Genomic DNA, 23048 nt, shown 5'->3' with positions numbered 1-23048 from the left:
AGAAGGCAAAACTAAGAAAAAAAAATCCTCATTAATGACCACTGGCTCCTCCACCACCTCCTCCTCTGGAGGGTTTGCATCCTCTCCAGATGGGATTGGACCCCCCCCCCCTCCACTTCTGGTTGGTTTTCCTCCACCACCTCCTCTTGAGATCGGTTTGGATCCACCTCCCCAGGGACATCCTTTTGAGCAAACAATTCTGCAAAATGTTAATATTAAATGTTAATAACAACTGGATTAAGAATGTTAAGATGAAAAAGTGAAAATAAAAGTAGCTGTCTATCTGCAAGTAGCTAAGTTTTCCTATGGCTTAAAGTAGTAAATATATAACATGACCTATACAGGTGCATCTCAGAAAATTTGAAAATAGTGAAAAAAATCCATTGTCCTACCCAGATTGGATGATTAAATCCTCAAGAAACCATTGCCAGTGTTTTTACCTAATTAGCTAATTAGAGCTCTTCTCAGGTCGACATTTTACATTTTACAGCTCCTCCACCACAGCATCTCAAAATATTACAATATAATACAATATACACTGTATAAAACAGTTATCATCAAGATTAAAAACAAAAAAGGCTTGGAAGAATTTACTGGATGTGTAATGAATGTAGAATATAAAGTTTGAAGTTTTGAAATAAATAACAAAAAAACAAAAATCACAACATACTACATAGGCTAAGATGGATCTTTAATTTTCCTTATGAATGTGTACACATTGTAATTATACTAGTCGCAACATGTAAATAGGACACTGTTGGAAGTTCTTTTGTCACTTTTGGGAGATAGGTTAGTTGGTTTTGCCACCTCAGTGAGCTATACTAAGATAGCCTAAAGGTGGGTCTGACTGAGTTAATGCAATGGACGAGAAGGGTATGTATAATCTTATCTCACTTTAAAGTTTTTAGGGTCACACTGTACTTGGATAGTTTTTCCACAGACTATCTATAGATGCTCAGATTACTTAACTATCTGTTGACACTGTAAACAGTGTCGATAGTTGTGTAGAATATAAGTACGTATTACTGTGTTCATGTTGAAAATGACAGGAAATCTTACTTCGTAGAAGGTGCCCATAAAGATTTTTCATTTTTTTTATAATTAAAGAAATCTCAGGATTCCCTGGGTTCTCAAGGCAATGCATAATGTCTGCTGACATTCCCCCTTTCTTGTCCTTATGTCCCAAGAAAAGAATTGGGCAATAGTCCAAAACACTGAGTTTGGACACCTGCAAGGACAATAAAAACAAGACAAATATTTGGATTATAAACAATTATGCAGTTAGTGTCACTGTAGTAATACAATGACTAGACAATGAGAATACAAAGACAATGTACTTATTATATAATGTTATGAATCACAGATCAATGTGATTGGTTAGGCTGGATCAATGATTTTAAAGTTAATGTTGATTGTTTGTTGAAATAAAACAGAAGGGTGAACCTGGGGAACCAATGGCGAAACACATTGTTTGCTCCTAATAAAACAATTCCTGACATCAGACCAGTGTGATACTCTCTACTTATTAAATCTGACATTCCTGCACATCAATTCCTTAACAACGTATAAAGGAACAAGTCCTGCTTTGTGATTATGTGACTGGAAATCTAACAGTCTTAGACTATAGGCATAGGCCTATATTTGTTTTAACTAGATGTGTAGGGCTAATTTTAATCAGCCATGTTTTGCAAGTTTAAGCATAAGACACAGCACGGAAGAGGAAAGAAAAGAGACAGTAGAAGTAGAGTAAATCCAAAGTATAGAAATTGGATACATTGTTCATATACCTGCATCATCTACAGATGTTGCAAGTTACACATTAGTGTTATTATATACACAAACATGTGGTCTAATATTGTGTAGGCCCTATTAGTTGCTGTGCTTGTCTCGTTGGCTATAGTTCTGTGGCTATAGTTTCTCTTATGATTTGTTAGTGTAAGCTGTTTATAGGCTACTTCAGATGTTGGGGTAGTTCAGAAGTGGTAGTAGCAAATATTAATCAGATAGCCACTGTCCATGGTTCTGATCATAGACTAGTAGGGCTATGTTGTTGAGTTATTGTTATGTAGCATACTCATATTATATACTATTTAAAAGCTTGGGCTCTTGGGAATAGATACATTAAATCGTATTCGTATACAATATGCATTGTGCTTTACGTTATCAAAAAAAAAAAAAACCTCCAGCCCTTGCGTATATCCTAAGCAATATGATGCAACATATTGGGTATTAAAATATCCACAAGAATCCATAGAAATAGATTATACAGTATAAGTTATGAAAATGTGTAGTCCATCTTATACAAACCCATTTGAAACAGCCATGCTATGGCAAAAAAAAGAAGAGATTTCTATGTAATTATTACCTACTTAGTGTTGTGATTCTAGGCTATTTAAGAATGGCATACTTTTACAAATAATTGTGTCAAATACTATTTATTTTTATAATTTATTGATATTCTTTTATAAACAGCTTCACAAGACCTGTTGTCAGGGTTCAATTGTGTTTTTAAGACAATTCACATGACCTACATGGCTATGGATATTTCAGAGATATCTGTAACCTGTATAAAAAAATAAATAAAATAATAGAAACTACAGGCCCTCGGCTTTCCAAAAAGGCCAAGCTTTTATGTCATACTAACAATAGTCCATGTATGACTTACAGACAGCTGAGCAGCCTTAAGTATTCTGCACACATTTCTGTTTTTCTTAACAGATTCTGCCCACTTGGCGGTAACCTTTCGTTTGTGCTTCAAGGGGAACAGACAGGCTGTGCAGGTATTCAGCGGCAGGCGATTTGAAACGTGGCAGGTGGGGCAATTGACAGCTTGTGGCTTTGTCATGTCTGCAAATGGAAATGACATATTACTGTAGTTATGTTTCAATTAGCAATCACACCTTATTTCTATCACAGATGTGTTCTCAACATGCACTTATTGTGTTTAAAGACATGCCTACATGTTATTTTTAAGATAACCTAACTCGTATTTTCACGAAGAGTAGCCAAAATACTGAACGGTCACAATGCTTGGGTGGACTAGAGACAAAAACCAATTCAAACCATCATCTGAGGCCATCAAATTCAGTTCAAAGACAAGATGTGTCACAGGACAGTGGGATAGTCTAGGCTACTTTAGCCTATATTTGTGGAAAGTAGAGTAGACTTGAATGGCCAAAACTGATACTAGTCACACTGGTAGGCCTGGCTGAATCTTAGTTAATAAGTCAAGTGATAGTGTGAACTACTGAAGTTTGATATTTTACCTAAAAAGACCTCAAACAGATTGGAAGCCTAAAAGAGTCACTCGCGTGGCCAGTTTGACTCATTAAAACCAGAGTAAGTTATAGGCCTAGCCAACTTTTAACATTAAAGTTAGACAAGTACAGTTAATGCCTAGTGTAGGCTAGTTCCTACATTTGTATTATTCCTTCAAGACAAATTGGTGTTTAGGTATGGAGGTGTTGAAACAAACGGGATTTAATATACACATACACATAATGAATAGGCTAAATGCAGATTTCTTTTTTTTCTTTTTTTTTTTTTTTACAATTATTGCAACAGCAAAATAGATTTAAAAATGACATAAATAAACCAACTAATTTGCAATGGAAACCATTAAATATGCACAAATCATGACCAATACATATATGTTGGCTGCAACGCATTCTCATCCTTTGGCGTTTTAGAACCAATAGAAGCTGTAATGGAAACCATTAAATATGTGCAGAACCAATACAAACTGTATTGGAAACCATTAAAAATACAAATCATGACCAATACAAATTTGTAATGGAAACCTACACTGTAAAAAACTTAACTCATTATTTTGAGTTATCTTTTTGCATGGGTTTTTTTTTAGTTTAACTAACTTATTTCGATAAGTTGAGGACAAGAAAAACTTAAAATTTCTTGTTGTCTGGACAATCTAGTTATCTCTACACAAAAAATAAGTTAAAATAACTAATTTGCTAAAATATTTTTTACAGTACCAATAAGTCCTAATGGAATGCGGCCCAAAACACACTACGTAATGGACACCGCTTTGTAATGGTTTTAATGGTTAACGGCTGGTTTGTAATGGTTTTGTAGTGGAAACCATTAGCATTTCTGTAATGGTTTCTATTGTTTTTTTGTTTTTTTTCAGCAGGGATAGCAAGGCATATTTTATCTATTCATTGTATACAGAGAGCAATCAATGCTACCTGACAGTCGGACGCTGATACCAAGCGAAGTTAGCCACGAGCGTCCAATATTGCAGTCGATAAGGTTTACTTCTGAGCTGGTTAAAGCGTTTCAAACACACGCCATGGGTGACATGTGCGTGTTGAACATGCCCGAAAATAATAAACCCTTTTATTTAAATAAACCCATAAGTTAATACTATTTGGAGGTGCATTCTGTATAGAGCATTTAGGAACAGGAGGCAGATGCTAACATTATAGCAATTTGCTCTGGATTTCTTTTTTTATTATTAAAATGTTCCGTTTTTATTACACTATTTGCAAAGACTATATAGGGAGTTAAATAAAACTTCCTGCTGTAACCAGCTTCAACATGACCATAACATGAGCATATACTGTCTATATTCACATTTCACTTACCTGAATCAGCAAAGTAAAAAGAAGATTTAGAGAGTCGAAGAAGACTTAAGTCGGAATTCTGGTATGGACTGCGTCAGCGAAGTGACATGTGACCTGTGATCTTCTGGAATTATGGGATTCCGCTTTCAAAAACTGGAGAAAGCCTTATATTCATCAAATCAAGACAATTTAAAATGATGATATGCGAATCACCAAGAAATGTATATATATATATATATATATATATATATATATATATATATATAGAAAGGCCTAATATATAATTAATATATAGCCTAATTAAACATAGGCTTTTATTTCAAAACCCTTTAGCAGCGTCTGTCATTCAACCAACTCCGATGTTAATCTATCTAAACAATAACAACAGGAGGGGGGAAAAAAATGTGTTTATTTGTGGACAAAACTTCATGATCAGTTTCAATGAACCTATATTTAATTTATTATTTATTATATTATTATTTATAATTTATATTATTTATAATATATATATATATATATATATATATATATATATATATATATATATAAAATATTTAATTACTGAAAACGTCTTTATTTTCTGACCAAATGCGTGCTTAAATACGCAGATGGATTCGCATTTGCTTGATAGTCAGGTGCGTCTCTGATAAACGCAAAGGGTGTAACGGACACTATGCTCCTCTCAAAAGATAGCCTAAATAATGGAAAGCAATGACCATCTATAATAACCATGGAGCAAACTTCGTTGTTGCTCAAGGTATAAGACTGTGCAGTCGGACGATATTGGGGTGAATTGACTGGCGAAGCCCTGAGCGTGCAATAACATCGCGAATGGTTTTTTACAGTGAAGTTGGTTGAAAGCCTCGAGCGTCTCTCACACACGATAAAGGGTGCGTGTTGAACATACTGCTCTGCGGGCTATTAAGGGGTGATGGAGCCTATGTCACATTTTTGCCTTGTTTAATTAGGCGTAGCAAGATTATATCCAGGCTTATATAAAGTAGGCTATATACTACAGGCTAATTTAAAATAAGCGAAATTATAGCCCACGCACGCTACTGATGCTGAAAGCGTCTGATATCACGCATTTGGATTGGCTATATATAAGCCCAAGCGCGTCCTGTAAAACGCGGATGGCTGCATTTGAAAGAGCGTCTCTGACAGACGATAAAGGGGGTGTGTGTTGAATTCGGCCAATATTCTCCTGCGGGCAATTAAGTGATGATCGAACCTATATTGTCGTGTTTTTAGTTAGGATACCTAGCACACAGTCACATTTAATTGAGTAGGCTACCACAGGCTAATTTAAAATAAGCGAAATTATAGCCCACGCACGCTACTGATGCTGAAAGCGTCTGATATCACGCATTTGGATTGGCTATATATAAGCCCAAGCGCGTCCTGTAAAACGCGGATGGCTGCATTTGAAAGAGCGTCTCTGACAGACGATAAAGGGGGTGTGTGTTGAATTCGGCCAATATTCTCCTGCGGGCAATTAAGTGATGATCGAACCTATATTGTCGTGTTTTTAGTTAGGATACCTAGCACACAGTCACATTTAATTGAGTAGGCTACCACAGGCTAATTTAAAATAAGCGAAATTATAGCCCACGCACGCTACTGATGCTGAAAGCGTCTGATATCACGCATTTGGATTGGCTATATATAAGCCCAAGCGCGTCCTGTGAAACGCATTGGAGGTGGTTTAGCCGAGAGCGTGTAATAACATCGCGGATGGTTTTACATTGAAGTTGGTTGAAAGCCATGTGCGTGTCATGCGTACGCAAAAGGGTGCTATATGCGTGGGCAGAAAACGCCGAAGGACGTGACAAAACGGCCTTATATGACGCCCTGAGATGAGAACGGGTTGAAGACGCAGACTGATGGCGTAGATCCGGTTTTGATTCCGTGTCAGCCAATCAGAGAGAGACATCCCTCCATGACGTAAAGTTGTGCTCACGAGTCATAAATTGAAAATAAGTACTATAAAAAAAAACACTTCCTTTAGACAAAAACCAGCTGAAAGAAAAAGTGTTTAGACCCCCAAGAGAAAAAAAAGAAGAGTAAAGTTTTGTTAAAGTAATGAACGATCGGCGCACAGCCCATGACGTCACCCGTCATGGGCTACATGGGCGTGTTCTGCCTATGCTGTGATGCGTCAGAGCGTCCGCCATCTTAAAGGTGGCAAAGCTGCAGTATTCAGTCACTAAAACAGTATCAGTCGGAGTTTAATGTCAAAATATACTTATTTTTCCGAAGTATTTTTGTTTGTGTAATATTACAAGTTTATTTTCGTATCCCTTTAACTTCATTCTCCTGAATTTATTCTCGTAAAAAAAATAAAAATTAAAACAATCTAACCTGGTCCTATTACTCCAGGAGTAAAATAATTATGCAAACTATGACTATTCTGGAAATGTCCCCTCTTAATATGACGTTTTTCTCATAACAGTACCAGTTTAGTGTTTGTTATTTTTACTTTATTGTCCTAGGAATTCTTCTCTCATAATCTTAATTTTATCTCTTGAAGAGTCCCCCAAAAAGTCTGTTGCTAAAGGTTCACATGTCACACGGTTTTATGAAATAATGAAGACCACAATGTTTAGATTTAACAAATTAATGTTTATATTCAAAACACATACACGCACACACACACACACACATATATATATATATATATATATATATATATATATATATATATATATATATATATATATATATATACAAAAAGTCTGTTGCTAAAGGTTCACAAGTCGCACGGTTTTATGAAATAATGAAGACCACAATGTTTAGATTTAACAAATTGATGTTTATATCCATAACACATATACACACACACACACATATATATATATATATATATATATATATATATATATATATATATATATATATATATATATATATATATATAATAGCGTAATGATTTTGTACACTTTTTATCTAGTTAATTCTGTTCTAACATCATCACGCTGTGGATTTAGTAGCTTCTAAGAGCTTTTTTTTTTTAAAAAAAACATGTTTTTCTAAGATGTCTTGGAAACGAAGGATGCTAAGAATTTAGTATTTCATTGCCTTTATTAACAAACTTTAGAAGGGGATATAAATTGCCACAATTCTCAATTCAGTCACTAGGGTGCAGTGAACACGAGACAGGGGAACGTTTATAATGTTGATATTTTAATAATTTCACAACTAAATTTGTATCTTTTACGATCACCCAAGCTAATTAAACAAATACGAAAATGGTCTGTAACAGAACTAAACCTTGTATCGTCCAGGATCATCGATAGTCTTGCTAACAAAACAATTCTATTTCAACCGGAAGTGGATTCTGACCACGCTTAGCCGGAAGTTAGCAGGCGCCATTTTGTGCAGCCTACCGTGTTCCGGCGTCATTGGAAGGACTTTTTTTTTATCCTTGCAACGGAGACTATCTTTCGGACGACATACGGGTAAGAATGCCTCTACATCTAATAAATACTGTTTTTCTTAAAGTAACTAGTGCAGGAGCTATGTTTAAAGCAGCTCAGGATATACAGGAATACTTTAGAGAATTCTAAGGGTTTGAGAGTATCAGCAGCAGTAAAAAAAAAGCTGTGGTTGAGGACTAGGCCGAGCCAGCTGCTACCGCCGTCGGCTCGGAGCTTCAGCTCTGCGGCACATTCTGTCGTCTTAAGGGAATCAGAGCTGGACTTACACTATTAGACCTTAGCTGCTTGGGCTGTTTAGTGTATTTCTTTTTCTTTTTCTTTTTTTTGGCAGCCGGTATTTGACCGAAAGTTAAAAAGGGCCGTGAGTAGACCGTTTTTAATGCGCGTCAATGTTTTTTTTTTTCCCCTTGCTGCGCTCTCTGGACTTTTTTTTTCTTTCCCCTCGATGCGGTTAAGTGATTATAGAAAATGGGAGAGAATGGAGTATTAAAGGAATATTAGGGCGAGATGGAGATATAGAGGAAAATATGGTAATTAATAAAGCATTGTTTTTATTTTTACATAACACAAAATTAAAAAATAGAATATAGTAGGTTGAACCATAGAGCTACACACTCATGTACAGTAGGTGGCGGTATGCACCTATAAGTTGTTTGCAATCCGCCAACAAAAGGAAAGCGCGCTCACTGTTTCCAAGCCTGATTATTTCATACGACTTAATTTTTTTTTCTATATGCGGGGTTGCTATTCTTTCACTTTGTTTCTGAAAATGAAGTCGCTTTTTGACTCTCAAATAAGTGACGATGCAGTGTATATAACCAGCTGAAATCGCTCTGCCTTATAATGCACACATTGATGTAGTCACCTCTGTGATGCGATATATTTAAAACAAATCTAGCTTAACTTAACATGGACTTAGATCTGTGATTAACCCCAGAAATGTTTTTCTAACCAAATCATTTGCAGTTGTTGGTTGGAGTTCATCTGCTGTGTTTAACATAGCTGAAAGTCCTTTTTTTTTCTAGAAATAATCTATAATGTCTTCAGAAAGAACAAAAAGGAGGAGAACAAAGGTAAAAAGCAAAAGCGGAGCAACATTTGCTTGTGCTTGAAAATAAGTCTATGGCTTTGTTGGCAGATAATTCTGAGAACATGGATTCCATGGACACTTATGCTTGTGTTGATGATGGACAGACGCTGATCTCCTCTTCTCGTGGCAACAACTGTTTTTCTGTTGGGGGAAATGTTGTTATTGTGTAAAACATATTGTCACATTCCGGAACCGTGAAAGTACTGTGTCATTCCTTTGAAAACGCCCAACCGTTTTTCACCTATCCAGTGGACTCCTCGCTTGTTGGAATTCTTTTTGTCTTCAATTTATCTGAACACTTGCAGCTACTACCTGTGTGTTAGTGTTGTTTCCACCCACCACACACACACCGACAGTCTATGGAAACACTGATGTCTACATTATATGCACTACTGTGCATATAACTGATTGTGTTGTTATATTTTACAGGTCTAGGAAAGTGGTGTTGTCCAGCGAGGAAGAGGATGACAGCCCTACACCGCCACTACCTACATCCACCCTCGGGTATGTACTGACACCTTCTCTGCCTCCATCCTCTCTCAGCTCTGTGCTGACACCATCCATCCTCACATCCCATCCTGACACAGTGATGCGAGCGAGAGAAACTGATTAGAATGTGTACTTTTCATTTGGCCGGTTTAATTGTCTGATTCAGGTGTCTGTGCTGACATCTCCTTTGCCTCTATCCAACTGGTCTACACTAACACTTTTTTGCTTTTACTGTTCCTTAGGTCAGCTTTTTGGCTAGAAAGCTTAATTTAATGTAATTGGGATATTAAAGTGATCAGTTTTTGGTGAATATCACTTCAAGATGGTTGACTTTACAATCCTTACTCAGAGTGTTGTTGGCACATGTGAAGTGACTGTAACATATATTTCCTGCAGGAGCTTTAAAGAAGAACAGCCTAACCAGCCAGATGTGGAGAGGGCAGTGTCAAAATGGCTGATTGAATCTAGGGACAGGGGAGGCAATAGACAGGCCAGACAGGTCCGTCCTTCTCCCACTAGATCCACTTCTCGCTCAGCCGAAGAAAATTTGTTATGGGACCATTTTTTTTTCTGTTCAATTTTTTGTCTTGTATAAAACTTTTATAATCTGTATCATATTGTGTGTATTATGCATCTGTAAAATACATATTATGCTTTTGAAATAATAAAAAACCTTGAACAATGACATGGCATTTTTATTTATATAGTGCATAGAGGCAACTCGCATCAAAGTCTTAACAAGCAGCATTCACAAAAAATAATACATATTACAATAATAACACAAAATTACCCACTCCAAAATTAAATAGCCTGTAATAATAAAGGCTATACAGTGTAGGACATAATTAAGGACCCATAATCAGCCTAGGGTCGAGTGTGGGTCCCGTGTGGGTGAAAACTGTGTGTTTTCACCCACACGGTGTGTGAAAACATGTGAAACCCACCCTCAGCCCATGTGGGCTTGCCCATAAGGGGCCACCATGGAACCCACTGACAAAACTAGCTGGGGCCCACTCACCAGCCCATATCCAACCCGCATGGGCCCCTCATGGGTGTGTTGGCAGAGTATATATATATATATATATATATATATATATATATATATATACACACACACACATATATATATATATATATATATATATATATATATATATATATATATATATATATATATACACACATATATATATATATATATATAAATAATTCAGCAGTAATGCTGGCAAGCGGAGAAGGAAGCTCTTCTGTTTCTTCTGCTACTGTAGAAGACGCCATCTTAAAAGCCGACAGGGACCCAGTTTCATCCTATGCTGCCACATTTACCAATGTGCTGGGAGACACACCACATAGCACCATCAAATGGCAAAAGATGGCCTGGAACTGGCTGGCACAGGGGTTATTATTCCAGCCTCCTACAAGACACACAATCATATTAACATACTGTGTTTAAGAGCTCCTAAACTGATGTTGAGGCATGATACTTTCAGACAGGCGTAGTCTGTAAATTTGTGTCTGAAAAGGTGCAATCTCCGTATTTTGATCTGAGACGCAGCCAATGAGGTGATTTCCAACAGCCGACAGTCAAGGGCAAAACTTTGTGTCTGCAAAGCTGCAAACTCTTAGACGCTGCAGCGCTCCAAACTCCGTATTATGCCTGCTAATGAGCTAATTGCCAACAGCCGAGAGGAGAAGGTCTGCTGCAAACTCTTGTGAGACGCAGCGCTCCAAACTCCGTATTGTGCCTGCTAATGAGCTAATTGTCAACAGCCGACAGGAGAAAGGTCTGATGCGAAGCAGTATGGAAAATTGGTGTTATTAAAACATGATTAAATACTTGAATGTAGCATGAAAAAATTAAATATGTGAATAAAAAAGTTAAAGGCATAAGGTGAACTGTATTGATTTAAATTGAAAAATCGTTTTTTAAAGCCAAAGGGAAATGAAATATTGGGTGAAAAAGTAATTCTCTAAAATTGGCACATCTTGGATTCAAACTTTCGATCTTCTGCTTCGCAGCCCGACACCTAACCCACTCGACCAAAACACCAATGTCGTGCTCAGCCGAGCATTATTGAGAGGTCAATTGTGTTAAGAAGTGTTTTTTGCGAATTCTGTTCCAACTGTAAGTCGAAACGGCGTCACGTACAAAAAGCCCTGATCGCGGCGCCGAGATGCACGTTTTGATATATAGTTTGTGGGGGTACAGCCTACGGTTTGGGCTGTATTAACGGTGACGGAATATTAATAAACAATAATAAAGAAATCCTTATTGGGTGCATAACATAAGGCCTCCGCCATGCATTTTCAATGCATAGGCGGGCGCCTAATAATAAAGAAACCCTTATTAGGTGCATAGCATAAGGCCTCCGCCATGCATTTTCAATGCATAGGCGGGCGCCTAACTAGAATCGTTTAACTTCTGAAGAAGTTGAAAAAGGCGCCCGCCTGGTGGTGGGCATGACCGTCAAAGGCAAAGCTTCCGAGTTCCTTGGTCGTAGGCTCTCATCGCTTGGGGATTTTAAATCAAACCTTCTGAGTGAAAAGGATTTGTCATCATCAAAACCTGCCGACCGGGAAAACTCTGCATCTGCAGAGCTGCAAACTGCGTATATCGATCTGAGACGCAGCTAATGAGCTAATTGGCGACAGCCGACGGTCAACGTTTCCCATTCATTTGCTACGGTAGTCCTAAACCTCTACTGACATAATACACTTTTTGGCCACAAGCGTCATTTTGGGGGCGTTGTTTCCACTTCTTTTCGTAGAGCCGTTTTTAATAGAAAGAAGAAAAGCCAAAAACGGTCCAAACAAAAGGTTGTAACGTTTACATTTGTAACCTCTGCCTTACATAAACACTAGAATTAAATCTTAATAAATAAAAGTATAGACAATTATTTCAGTAACTCAATTCAGTAAGTGAAATACAATATATACAGGGGTTGGACAATGAAACTGAAACACCTCTCATTTTAATGTGGGAGGTTTCATGGCTAAATTGGACCAGCCTGGTGGCCAATCATCATTAATTGCACATTGAACCAATAAGAGCAGAGTGTGAAGGTCCAATTAGCAGGGTAAGAGCACAGTTTTGCTCAAAATATTGCAATGCACACAACATTATGGTTGACATGGGTGAGTTCAAAGGAGGACAAATTGTTGGTGCACATCTTTCTGGATGTGTCAAAACTTTCTTTAATTGAATAAAAACAAAACTGAAGTAATAATATTTGGACCAATAGAGGAGAGATCAAAGGTTAGCACACAGCTTCAGTCGCTTCAGCTAGGAACCAATGATCAGGCCCGAAATCTGGTTGTAGTGATGGACTCAGACCTGAACCTCCAAAAGCATTTACAGACAGTGACAAGGTCGGCTTTCTATCACCTGAGGAACTTTTCCAGGATTAAAGGACTGATGTCTCAGCAGGATCTGGAAAAACTAATCCATGCGTTTATATTTAGTAGAATTGATTACTGCAACAGTGTTTTCACAGGCCTTCCCAAAAAGTGGATCAGACAGCTGCAGCTGATCCAGAACGCTGCTGCCCGCATCCTCACTAAGACTAAGAAAGTAGAGAACCTCACCCCAGTTCTAAAGTCCTTACACTGGCTCCCTGTATGTCAGAGAATAGACTTTAAAATACTTCTGTTAGTTTATAAATCCCTAAATGGCTTAGCACCTAAATACATCACAGACTTGTTATCAGTGTATCAACTTTCCAGACCACTAAGGTCTTCTGGCTCCAGCCTGCATACCTAGAACCAGAACTAAACAAGGAGAAGCAGCATTTAGTTCCTATGCTCCGCTTATCTGGAACAAACTTCCAGAAAACTGTAAAAGTGCGGAAAGCCTGAGTTCTTTTAAATCAAGATTAAAAACACATTTGTTTACAATTGCCTTTGACTGTTCTAGTTAAGCTGTTTTACTGTTTTTAATGTTCTTCTTTATTTCTACATTCTATCACTTGCTTTTATTCTATTTTCTATCTACATTTTATTCCTACTTGCGTTTATTTTGCTATATTTTAATCATGTAAAGCACTTTGTATTGTCTCTGTACTGAATTGTGCTATATAAATAAATTTCCCTTGCCTTGCCTTGCATCTGTGACCAAGACAGCAAGTGTTTGTGATGTATCAAGAGCCACGGTGTCCAGGGTAATGTGGACGAACCACATCCAACAGGATTAACTGTGGACACACGAGGAAGCTGTCTGAAAGGGATGTTCGGGTGCTAACCCGGATTGTATCCAAAAAACATAAAACCACATAACTCTACTTATAACTAACTTTCTGAAATATAAACTAAAGGTCACCAATCAGTTCTAAAACATCTTTAGATGAACTCTTGTTGAGCCGTGGAGTATGGAGGACCAAGTCTTCCATATTTAAAAATAAATACAGAAATAAATAAATGCTCAATAAATAAATATGCATACAATTATGTGCCACCAAAAATACAATGCACAAATAAATGTAGATAGAAAATGAATTATACAGTGAGACAAAATGTATATATTTCCTTTAATTAGCCACTTTATTTATTAATTACTTATTTTTTTAAGTATTTATTTATGTGCATGTTATAATATTTTTGTCTGTTTTATTCTTTCTTTGTATCATTATGCAAATTAGGGGGGCTGTGTCTTAAGGGCTCAACTTCTTCCCATTGGTTGGTTAGCATTTTACTGCGTCGGTCAAATCTACATGGCCTTTCCCCGACATGAAGCATTGTTTAATAATAACTCAGCAGGCAGACGTTCAGTGTCCGACCTCTTACGGGAAGCTGCTAATAGACTGGAAGAATTAGAATGCTGTACATTTGGGATCTGAAATGTTTTTCTGTGGTTTCAGATTCGGCTTTCCAGAACAATAACTCATCGGCGGATGATTTATTCTACAAAACAGACACCTCTCCAAAACCACCGCAAGGCAGACACTGAGCTACAACCGTAGTTTCCTCAAAACGAGTCTTAGTCCGTGGGCCAGAATCTGTGGGACGTTTTCCTGTACCATAGCCCTTTCATCCTCATAAGCAAAAATAAGATGCCGAAGGTGTTCTGCAAAGGATGATAGAGAAAAAAGGTAAGCACAGTAAAATAACCCTAAGCATTTATTACTTGGAGGACAAAGTAAAGAATAGAGATTGGAAGTCTTTAAATCTGGTGTTTAAGACAAATACTCCTGCAATTTCTTAGATGGGTCTCTGCTCCAACACACCTGCTTTAAATGCAGGTAAACACCTAAAATATTAAGGAAAGTGTGCCCAGAGTTCCAGGGTTGAAGACCCGTGATGTAGACCATAAATTTCAAATGAAATTTACCTGCCAGTTTCCAATTGGCATGAGATCCCTTGAGGCACTGGATGGGATGTACGGGCAACAGGCGAACACGAGGAAAGTGGTGACGTCTTTCCCACCAGAAACAGATTGTGAAGGTGCAAGGCGCGTGGTCAGCAAATGGAAGTGATTAGCTCCAAACAGTAGGTAGCATTGCTGGTTTAGGTGGAATATGGCAATCTAGGGAGTTTCCTACCTTCTTGCTGGGAGGTAACACAAATAATCTAAAAGTCAATATTTACACAGTACGGGCTGCACAGTGGCGCAGTGGGTAGCGTTGTTGCCTTGCAGCAAGAATGTCCTGGGTTCATGTCAGCCCTGGGTCTTTCTACATGGAATTTGCATGTTCTCCCTGTGCATGTGTGGGTTCTCTCCGGGGACTCTGGCTTCCTCCCACAGTCCAAAAACATGACTGTTAGGTTAATTGGTCTCTCTAAATTGTCCTTAGGTGTGAGTGTGTGCGAGAATGGTTGTTTGTCCTGTTTGTCACTGTGTTTCCCTGCGACAGACTGGCGACCTGTCCAGGGTGTACCCCGCCTCTCGCCCAGTGAATGCTGGAGATAGGCACCAGCACCCCGCGACCCCGTGAGGGATAAAGCGGATCAGAAAATGGATGGATGGATTTACACAGTACTGTACCTGATAGAAGGGAAGATTAATACAAAGAGAAAGGCTAATTAAGTTTTCCAACAATTACACATACTTTTTTCAAACAGATCCTGTCTACAATTTTTGGTCCAGGGCTTCTAGTTCTTCTAGGGTGAAAGCTGGAAGGGGTGAGCCCAACCTATGAGGCCACAGAATTAATTAAATTAAATAAAATTTTATTTATATAGGGCCAATTCATGAAACGTGTCATCGCAAGGCACTTTCCAAAATCAAATTCAATCAGATTATACAGATTGGGTCAGATTATACAGATTGGTCAAAAAAGATTGCCTATCTAAGAGAACTCAGTTGATTGCATCAAGTCTTGACAAGCAGCATTCACTCCTCCTGAAGAAGCGTAGATCTACAGAGACAGTTGTCTGCATTGTCTATGGCTTCGCAGCAATCCCTCATACTGAGCAAGCATGAAGCGACAGTGGAAAGTAAAACTCCCCTTTAACTGGAAGGAAAACCCTCCAGCAGAACCAGGCTCAGTATGAATGGTCATCTGCCTTGACCGACTGGGGGTTAGAGAAGACAGAGCAGAGACACAACAAGAGAGACAAAAAGCACATTAGCACACCAACAACCTGCACAGGAAGACACAGAGCAGGATGTACTTCCTAAGGAGACTGAGGTCCTTCAACATCTGCAACAAGCTGTCGGAGATGTTCTACCGGTCTGTGGTTTCCAGTGTCCTCTTCTACACTGTGGTGTGCTGGGAGAGCAGCACATCCAAGAAGGATACCTCCAGACTGGACAAACTGGTCAGGCGAGCCGGCTCTGTGATTTGCAAGAAGCTGGACTCTCTGGAGACGGTGGCAGAGACAAGAACACTTAACAAACTGCTGGACATTATGGACAATGCCAGCCACCCTCTGCACACGGTCTTCACCACTCAGAGGAGCCTGATCAGTGGTAGATTGCTCTTCCCCAAAATTAGGACCAACAGACTGCTTAACTCCTTTGTTCCTCAAGCCATCAAGCTGTACAACTCCTCACTTGGGGAAAGGAGGAGGTGATAGGAAGAGGGACAAGAGTCACCCCCCCCCCTCTCCTTTGGACATCTTGTGCAAAACAGCACTTTTTGTCACTCGTGCAATAATCTCTCACTGTGCAATAACACATGCCAACTTCTGTGTAGTCTGGGTAAGTTTTTATTTATCATATTCCAAGACATTACAACTTTTTTATGCTCTTTTGCACTATATACACTCTTTTTATATTGTATTTTATAGTCTGTTGTATTCTATCTTCAATGGCTCTAATTCTGCCCTTTGTACTCTGTATAAGCTACTGGAACCAGAATTTCCCTGAAGGAGCAATCCCAAGGGATAAATAAAGTTGAGTCTAAGTCTATTGATCACGGAAGCTGTTCTACATTATATGGTAATAGCGGGTGATCTGTTTTCCCTGGATGATGTCACAGCTAACAGACCGCCATACCAAGTGCTACTACTATGGGTACTACTACTACAGGTTCAACTACTATGAAGAAAAAATGACAGAGAACAAAAAGTTAAAAGCTAAAATATGAACAAACAATGCAAAATGGATAACAGTAGGAGAACTCAGCAGAGTGAGGGAAATAGACCCTGATGTCCTCCAGACGCCTAAGCCTATAGCAGCATAACTATAGAGATAGCTCAAGGTAACCTAAAGCCGGGCGTACACTGTACGAGTTTTTCCCCTTTTCGGGCCGATTCTTCAGTCGTGCGAGCATTTTTTGAATCGGGCGGAATTTCAGCTTGATCGTAGAGGGGGGGAGGAGGGGGGGACTGGCTTCTCACGACTACCTCCCGATCAGGAATCGGACGATCGTGAAAATCAAACATGTTTGAAATTCAGTCGGCTGTCGTGAGGTTTTCGTGAGCGCATCCTGCTGTTCAAGCAGAGCTACGAGGGGGCGCCCTCCCCTCCTCTCCGTCCCCGCCAGCGGAGGGAGGGAAGCGGGCGTCCCTGAAGCAACCTGCGGCCGGTGTTGGGGAGGTGCGAGCCGTCCGGTCCGCGCAACGCGCTTGCCGCCTGTTTCGGCACTCCTCCGCGGTCCGCCTGTTTGGGCATTCCTCCGCGGTCCGCGCAACGTGCTGGCCGCCTGTTTCGGCACTCCTCCGCGGTCCGCCTGTTTGGGCATTCCTCCGCGGTCCGCGCAACGTGCTGGCCGCCTGCACTCCTCCGCTTGGTGGGGGGGGGGGTGCGGGCCAGGCGACCTGCCGTGCCGCGCGGCCGCCGATGCGTCTCGTCTCTCCTCTCTCTCCCCTCCGTTCCCCTGACGCCCGGTGCCTCACCAGAGCTGGGCTCGAACCCCTGCTCTGGGTCCCTGTCACCTACCGTCGCTCGCCTGCCTCTGCCACCACAGCGAGCGGTCCCAGAGGGGACACGACGTACAGTGTGAGCAGTCGGGTCTCGTCCGAGCGTCGCGCCGCACAGATCGTGAGCGGTGAACTTTTTAAACCCCGCGGTTCCGTCGCACAGTTTGAGATGTATATAAGTATCACGACTGAAAAACTCGTACAGTGTACGCCCGGCTTTAGCCACTCTACCTATAAGATTTGTCAAAAAGGAAAGTTTTAAGCTTAGTCTGAAAAGTAGACTGCCTCACGGAACAAAACTGGGAGTTGGTTCCACAGGAGAGGAGCCTGATAGCTAAAGGATCTGCCTCCCATTCTACTTTTAGAGATTCTAGGAACCACCAGTAGGCCTGCAGTCTGAGAGCGAAAGTGCTCTGTTAGGAACATACAAGGTAATCAGAGCTCTGCTATATAATGGAGCTTGAGTATTAAGGGCTTTATATGTGAGAAGGATCATTCTAAATTCTATTCTTGATTTAACAGGAAGCTAGTGAAGGAAGGCTAAAATAGGAGAAATATGACCCCTCTTGTTGATTTTCATCAGAACTCTTGCTGAAGCATTTTGGATCAGCTGAAGACTTTGAACTGCATTTTGTGGACTTCCTGATAGTAAAGAATTGCAATAGTCCAGCCTTGAAGTAACAAATGCATGGACCAGTTTTTCAGCATCACCCCAAGACAGAATGTTTCTAATTTTGGCGATATTCCTGAGGTGAAAAAAGGAAACTCTGGAAACCTGTTTAACATGGGATTTAAATGACATGTCTTGGTCAAAAATAACACCAAGATTTTTTACTTTATTACTAGAGGCCAAATTAATGCCATTCAAATTAAGTGACTGATTAAGAAGTTTATGTTTTGGAGGACTCTGGTCCAAAGATTACAACTTCTGTCTTGTCAGAATTTAAATGCAGGAATTTAAAGTCATTAAGCTTTTAATGTCATCAAGACATGCCTTTAGTCGAAGTAATTGATTGGATTCATCAGGATTTATGGATAAATATATCATCAGCATAACAGTGGAAATTAATCCCATGCTGTCTGATAATTTTGCCAATCGGAAGTGTCACGATTTGTCTTCGATGAACTCAGTGTGACAAAGTGGTTCAGTTTGTGTTCACCATTTGTCCCTTATTCTTATTTCTGATTCATTTCCTTTCTGTAGCTGGCCATATCGCTTAAATTTAAACATTAGTTTGCAGGTCTGCTCCACTTACTATCCCGGGTTTGTTTGTGTTAGCATTAGGTTGCAAGTTTCCATCTATATGTTTAGGTTAAAGCTACTACTGGATTATTGGTTGAACTTGTTTATTTGGTTTCAAAGTATATTCATATTTGTTTTCCTTTTTACTCACCATTGTTTGTCCTTGTAGATCTGCAGGAGTATGGGAGGGGCCGGCCCAGTACTTCCTGCTTAAATGTCTGAGTGATGTCACTGATTGTCTGGCTGGGTTCTACCAATTAGAGGGTTTCTTTTGGAGTATTGCTTTGTTTTTCTTTAAAGTAACTTTTTGACTTCTTTTGTATTACCTGGTTTATTTTTCAGACCATTTTATTATATAGAGGAGTTTGTAAATCAGATTAATAATTGTATTTTTGTTTTTCTTTTTAGTTTTCATGTGTTTTCCTTTTTCCTGTTTAATTGTGGTTTGGTCCACTCAAGTGCAGGTGTGTTCCCACTTGATTATAAAACAGCGCTCTTGGAAGCTCAGAAAAAAAAGGGGAGAAGTGTTCAGAATCCTGTTGAAAATAAAAGTCTTCAGAAGCTGGAACTGTTGACTGAGGCTGTTTCTTCGGTTCACCTTGCTGACCCTTGACCTCACTACTTTACACTCAGAACAACACGCACGGAGCTAAAATTGAGAGTTTATTGAAAAGGTTGATGGAGTGGTGGATGATGAAACCAGAGAGGCTGGACTGAACTGGAACGGAGGTGTAAATGAGAGCAGGAGCTGACGGCCCGGAGAGAGTTCTTGGAGATCAGAGCAGGATTCACAGCAGAGAATCCACAGCACAGCAGTAAGGGGAACCTTGCTGGTCAGAGTCACAACTGGAATAAATAGCTTGGTAGGGTGATTACTTGCAGATAAAGTCAAAACAGGATAGTTGCACCGATGAGACTGGAATAATCAATGGCAAGCTGAGTTATAAGGGAAGCAGAGGTGGCACGGTTCCAGCAGCAAGCAGCGAACACTCAGGTAGACAGGCAAGGAGTAGGTGTTGCATGATGACGAACCGGCAGAGGAGTGACAGCAGAGGGAGGCTTAAGTAGGGAGGCTGGCATGTGAAATGAGTCTGATTGATTAATAATCAACAGGTGTGACTGACTGCAGAGGAAGTGAATGGGAAAGCTAAGTGAGGCGGAAGAGGAGCTGAAAACTAACAGAAAATAAAGTTAAATCATAACTAAAACGCTAACAAGGGGCCCGTTCTTCGTACGTTGCTTAAAACGTCTGAGATCAAATGACACATCCAAGATGACTTCATCCGGCTAATCATGATCCGGCTAATTGGGTTCTTCGAACACAGCTGTTGTTTTATAATTAGTATCGCTGGATTGAATTATCTGAGATAACTGCGCATTCATGCATTTGTTCTAAAGGGGAAATGTATTGATAGTAGAAACAATGATGAGCAACGCTGCTATTGGCTGTTCAGCATGGAGGAAAAACTGAAAACAAATAGTAAACAAAAGCCAAGTCAAAACTAAACCCTGACAGGAAGCATATACAGTATATGTTAAAGAGAATTGGCAGAAGGACTGAACCCTGAGGTACTCTACAAGTGACCCTAGAGTTTGAAGAAGATTTATCATTGACATTAACAAACTGGAATCTGTCAGACAGATAGGATTTAAACCAGCCTAATGCTTTCCCCTTAATCCCTACTGTATGTTCAAGTCTTTGTAAGAGAATATTGTGATCAACTGTATCAAATGCAGCACTGAGATCTAACAGGACAAGTATAGACACCTTCACCAGAGCTGTTGCAGTGCTATGATGAGCTCTGAAGCCTGACTGAAACTCTCCAAATAGGTCATTACTTTGTAAATGTTCACATAGTTGATTAGCAACCATTTTCTCAAGAAAAGATAGGAAAAGAAGATTAGATATAGGTCTGTAATTTATTAAGCTATCTTGATCAAGAGAAGGTTTCTTAAGTAAAGGTTTAATAACAGCTGATTTAAAGCCTGTGGTACATATCCATTTACTAAGGATAGATTAATCATGTCTAAAATATGGCCATTGATCAAAGGGAATACCTCCTTAAAGTACTTTTTGAATCTGAGATCATACAAGTTGCTATAGAAAGTTCACATATTATTATGACCCGAGGACATTTTTTTTAAAAAATTGATGAAAAAGTGGATTATTAAGGCTTTTTAGCTCAAGGCTCATAAAAATATGTTGCATGACCGATGACGTAATTTGTAGGCAAGCGTTGATCTGTTGACATGGTAACAAGATACTTCCTGGTTGCAAACTCACTCTCTCAAACACAAATAGACAAATTAAACATGGCTAAAAATTGTGTGGCTTATGGTTGGTCAAATACCAACAAGGATAATGTCTCCTTACACACATTTCCGAACCCAAAAAGTCCCGGTGTTGTGCGAAATTCAGCTCCCCTGTGAACACCTGTTCCCCTCTGTGTGGGGCGCGCTGCAGCCAGAGAGGCGGGGTTTCACAACGCTTCTGATTGGTTTCTCAGTAAAACAACTCAAATAATCATGTCAAGATTGTAACATTCAGTTTAATTGGCAGCTGTTGTTTACAAAATTGTAAAATAAAAATAAATAAACGCTGTCTTCAGGCAGCTGAAATGTCCATTCTGACTCTATCGGTCAAAAGTATAATTACTTTTTTTAAATTAAATTATTATTGATCTATTCGCGGGCCGCACTGAGTGATGACGAGGGCCGTCAGTTGCCCATCCCTGGTTTAGATGAAGCTAAAATTTTAGATAGCTCAGAAAGCTCTACTGCTGCTAAACAGTTCAAACACTGACCAGGTTCTAAAGATTCCCCCAACATTGGCTCACTTACTGAGGTTGAGGTAATCATGTTTGGGAGGGTGCCAATTATTTTATTTTTAATGGAATCACTTTTATTTATGAAGAATCCCATAACGTCATTACTGCTAAGAGCTAAGGGAATGGATAGATCAACGGAGCTACTAAAGAGAAATCTGGGATTATTTTTATTCCTCTCAATTAATGATGAAAAATATGCTGTTCTAACTCTGCAAAGTTTTTTTTATACAGTAGGTGGTTTTTCCAGATTAGGTAGGATTCCTCGTGGTGTGTAGAGCGCCAATTTCCTAACATTGTGCTTCAAAGAACGCAGCTCTGAATTAAACCAGGGAGCCAGCTTCCTGTGAATAATCACCTTCTTTTTCAAGAGGGCTACATTGTCTAATACCAAACGCAAAGAGGATGTCACACTGTTAACAAAAGCATCTATTTGTGAATGGGAAGAAACAACATTGCTGCCATCTGCAGGGTATTTCTGTCATACTGGGGATATTAAAAGTTGGACAGATTCTTTAAAGTTTGATAGAGCATTATCCAATAAAGATCTACCATAATGGAACCCTCTTTTGGGGGCAGAGAACTCAGTTAAATTAAACTCAAAGGTTATTAAAAATGGTCAGATAGGACAGGGTGTGAGGAAATACTGTTAAGTCTTCACAATCAATGGCATATGTCAGCACAAGGTCAAAAGTATGTCACCAAGAGTGCATCGGTGTCAGGATGCAGCTTATTGGCTGCATGCTGAACCTCTCTCCCTCTCTCTCGTTCCTGCGCAGCCTGATCGGTTTCACCTGGCAGGCTGCAATTAACCCACAACTGCTTCCACCTGTTTCCACCGCTTTATAAGACTCACCTCTTTCTGTTCCCGTCGCCGGTCCATAGCGTTCACTCCCTGCCAGTATTCTTGTCAGCTCCGTTTGTTACCGTCAGCCTGAAGACTCCTTTCACCTGGTCTTGTTACAGTCAGCCCAAAGACTTTCCGACAGTTTGTTTTCTCCAGTATTCGGCTCAGACGTTCAGCCCTCCACTGCACGGCTCAGACGTTCAGCCCTCCACTGCTCGGCTCAGACGTTCAGCCCT

The 23048-nt window shown here is 39.6% G+C and overlaps 1 long non-coding RNA gene across 1 annotated transcript; it reads right to left on the bottom strand.

The window, feature by feature from the left end:
* On the bottom strand, nucleotides 1-4547 carry LOC118566080. Its single transcript, XR_004932779.1, has 3 exons — nucleotides 2666-4547; nucleotides 1060-1228; nucleotides 1-199 (listed from the first exon to the last, which is right to left on the bottom strand). It is a non-coding gene; the product is annotated as an uncharacterized LOC118566080 (long non-coding RNA).
* Between the last annotated feature and the right edge of the window lie 18501 nt (nucleotides 4548-23048).

The sequence above is a fragment of the Fundulus heteroclitus genome, chromosome 15, assembly GCF_011125445.2.
Source record: "Fundulus heteroclitus isolate FHET01 chromosome 15, MU-UCD_Fhet_4.1, whole genome shotgun sequence".
NCBI lineage: Eukaryota > Metazoa > Chordata > Actinopteri > Cyprinodontiformes > Fundulidae > Fundulus > Fundulus heteroclitus.
Note: the sequence above shows the minus strand (reverse complement) of the source record. Positions and strands in the feature narration are given on the sequence as shown.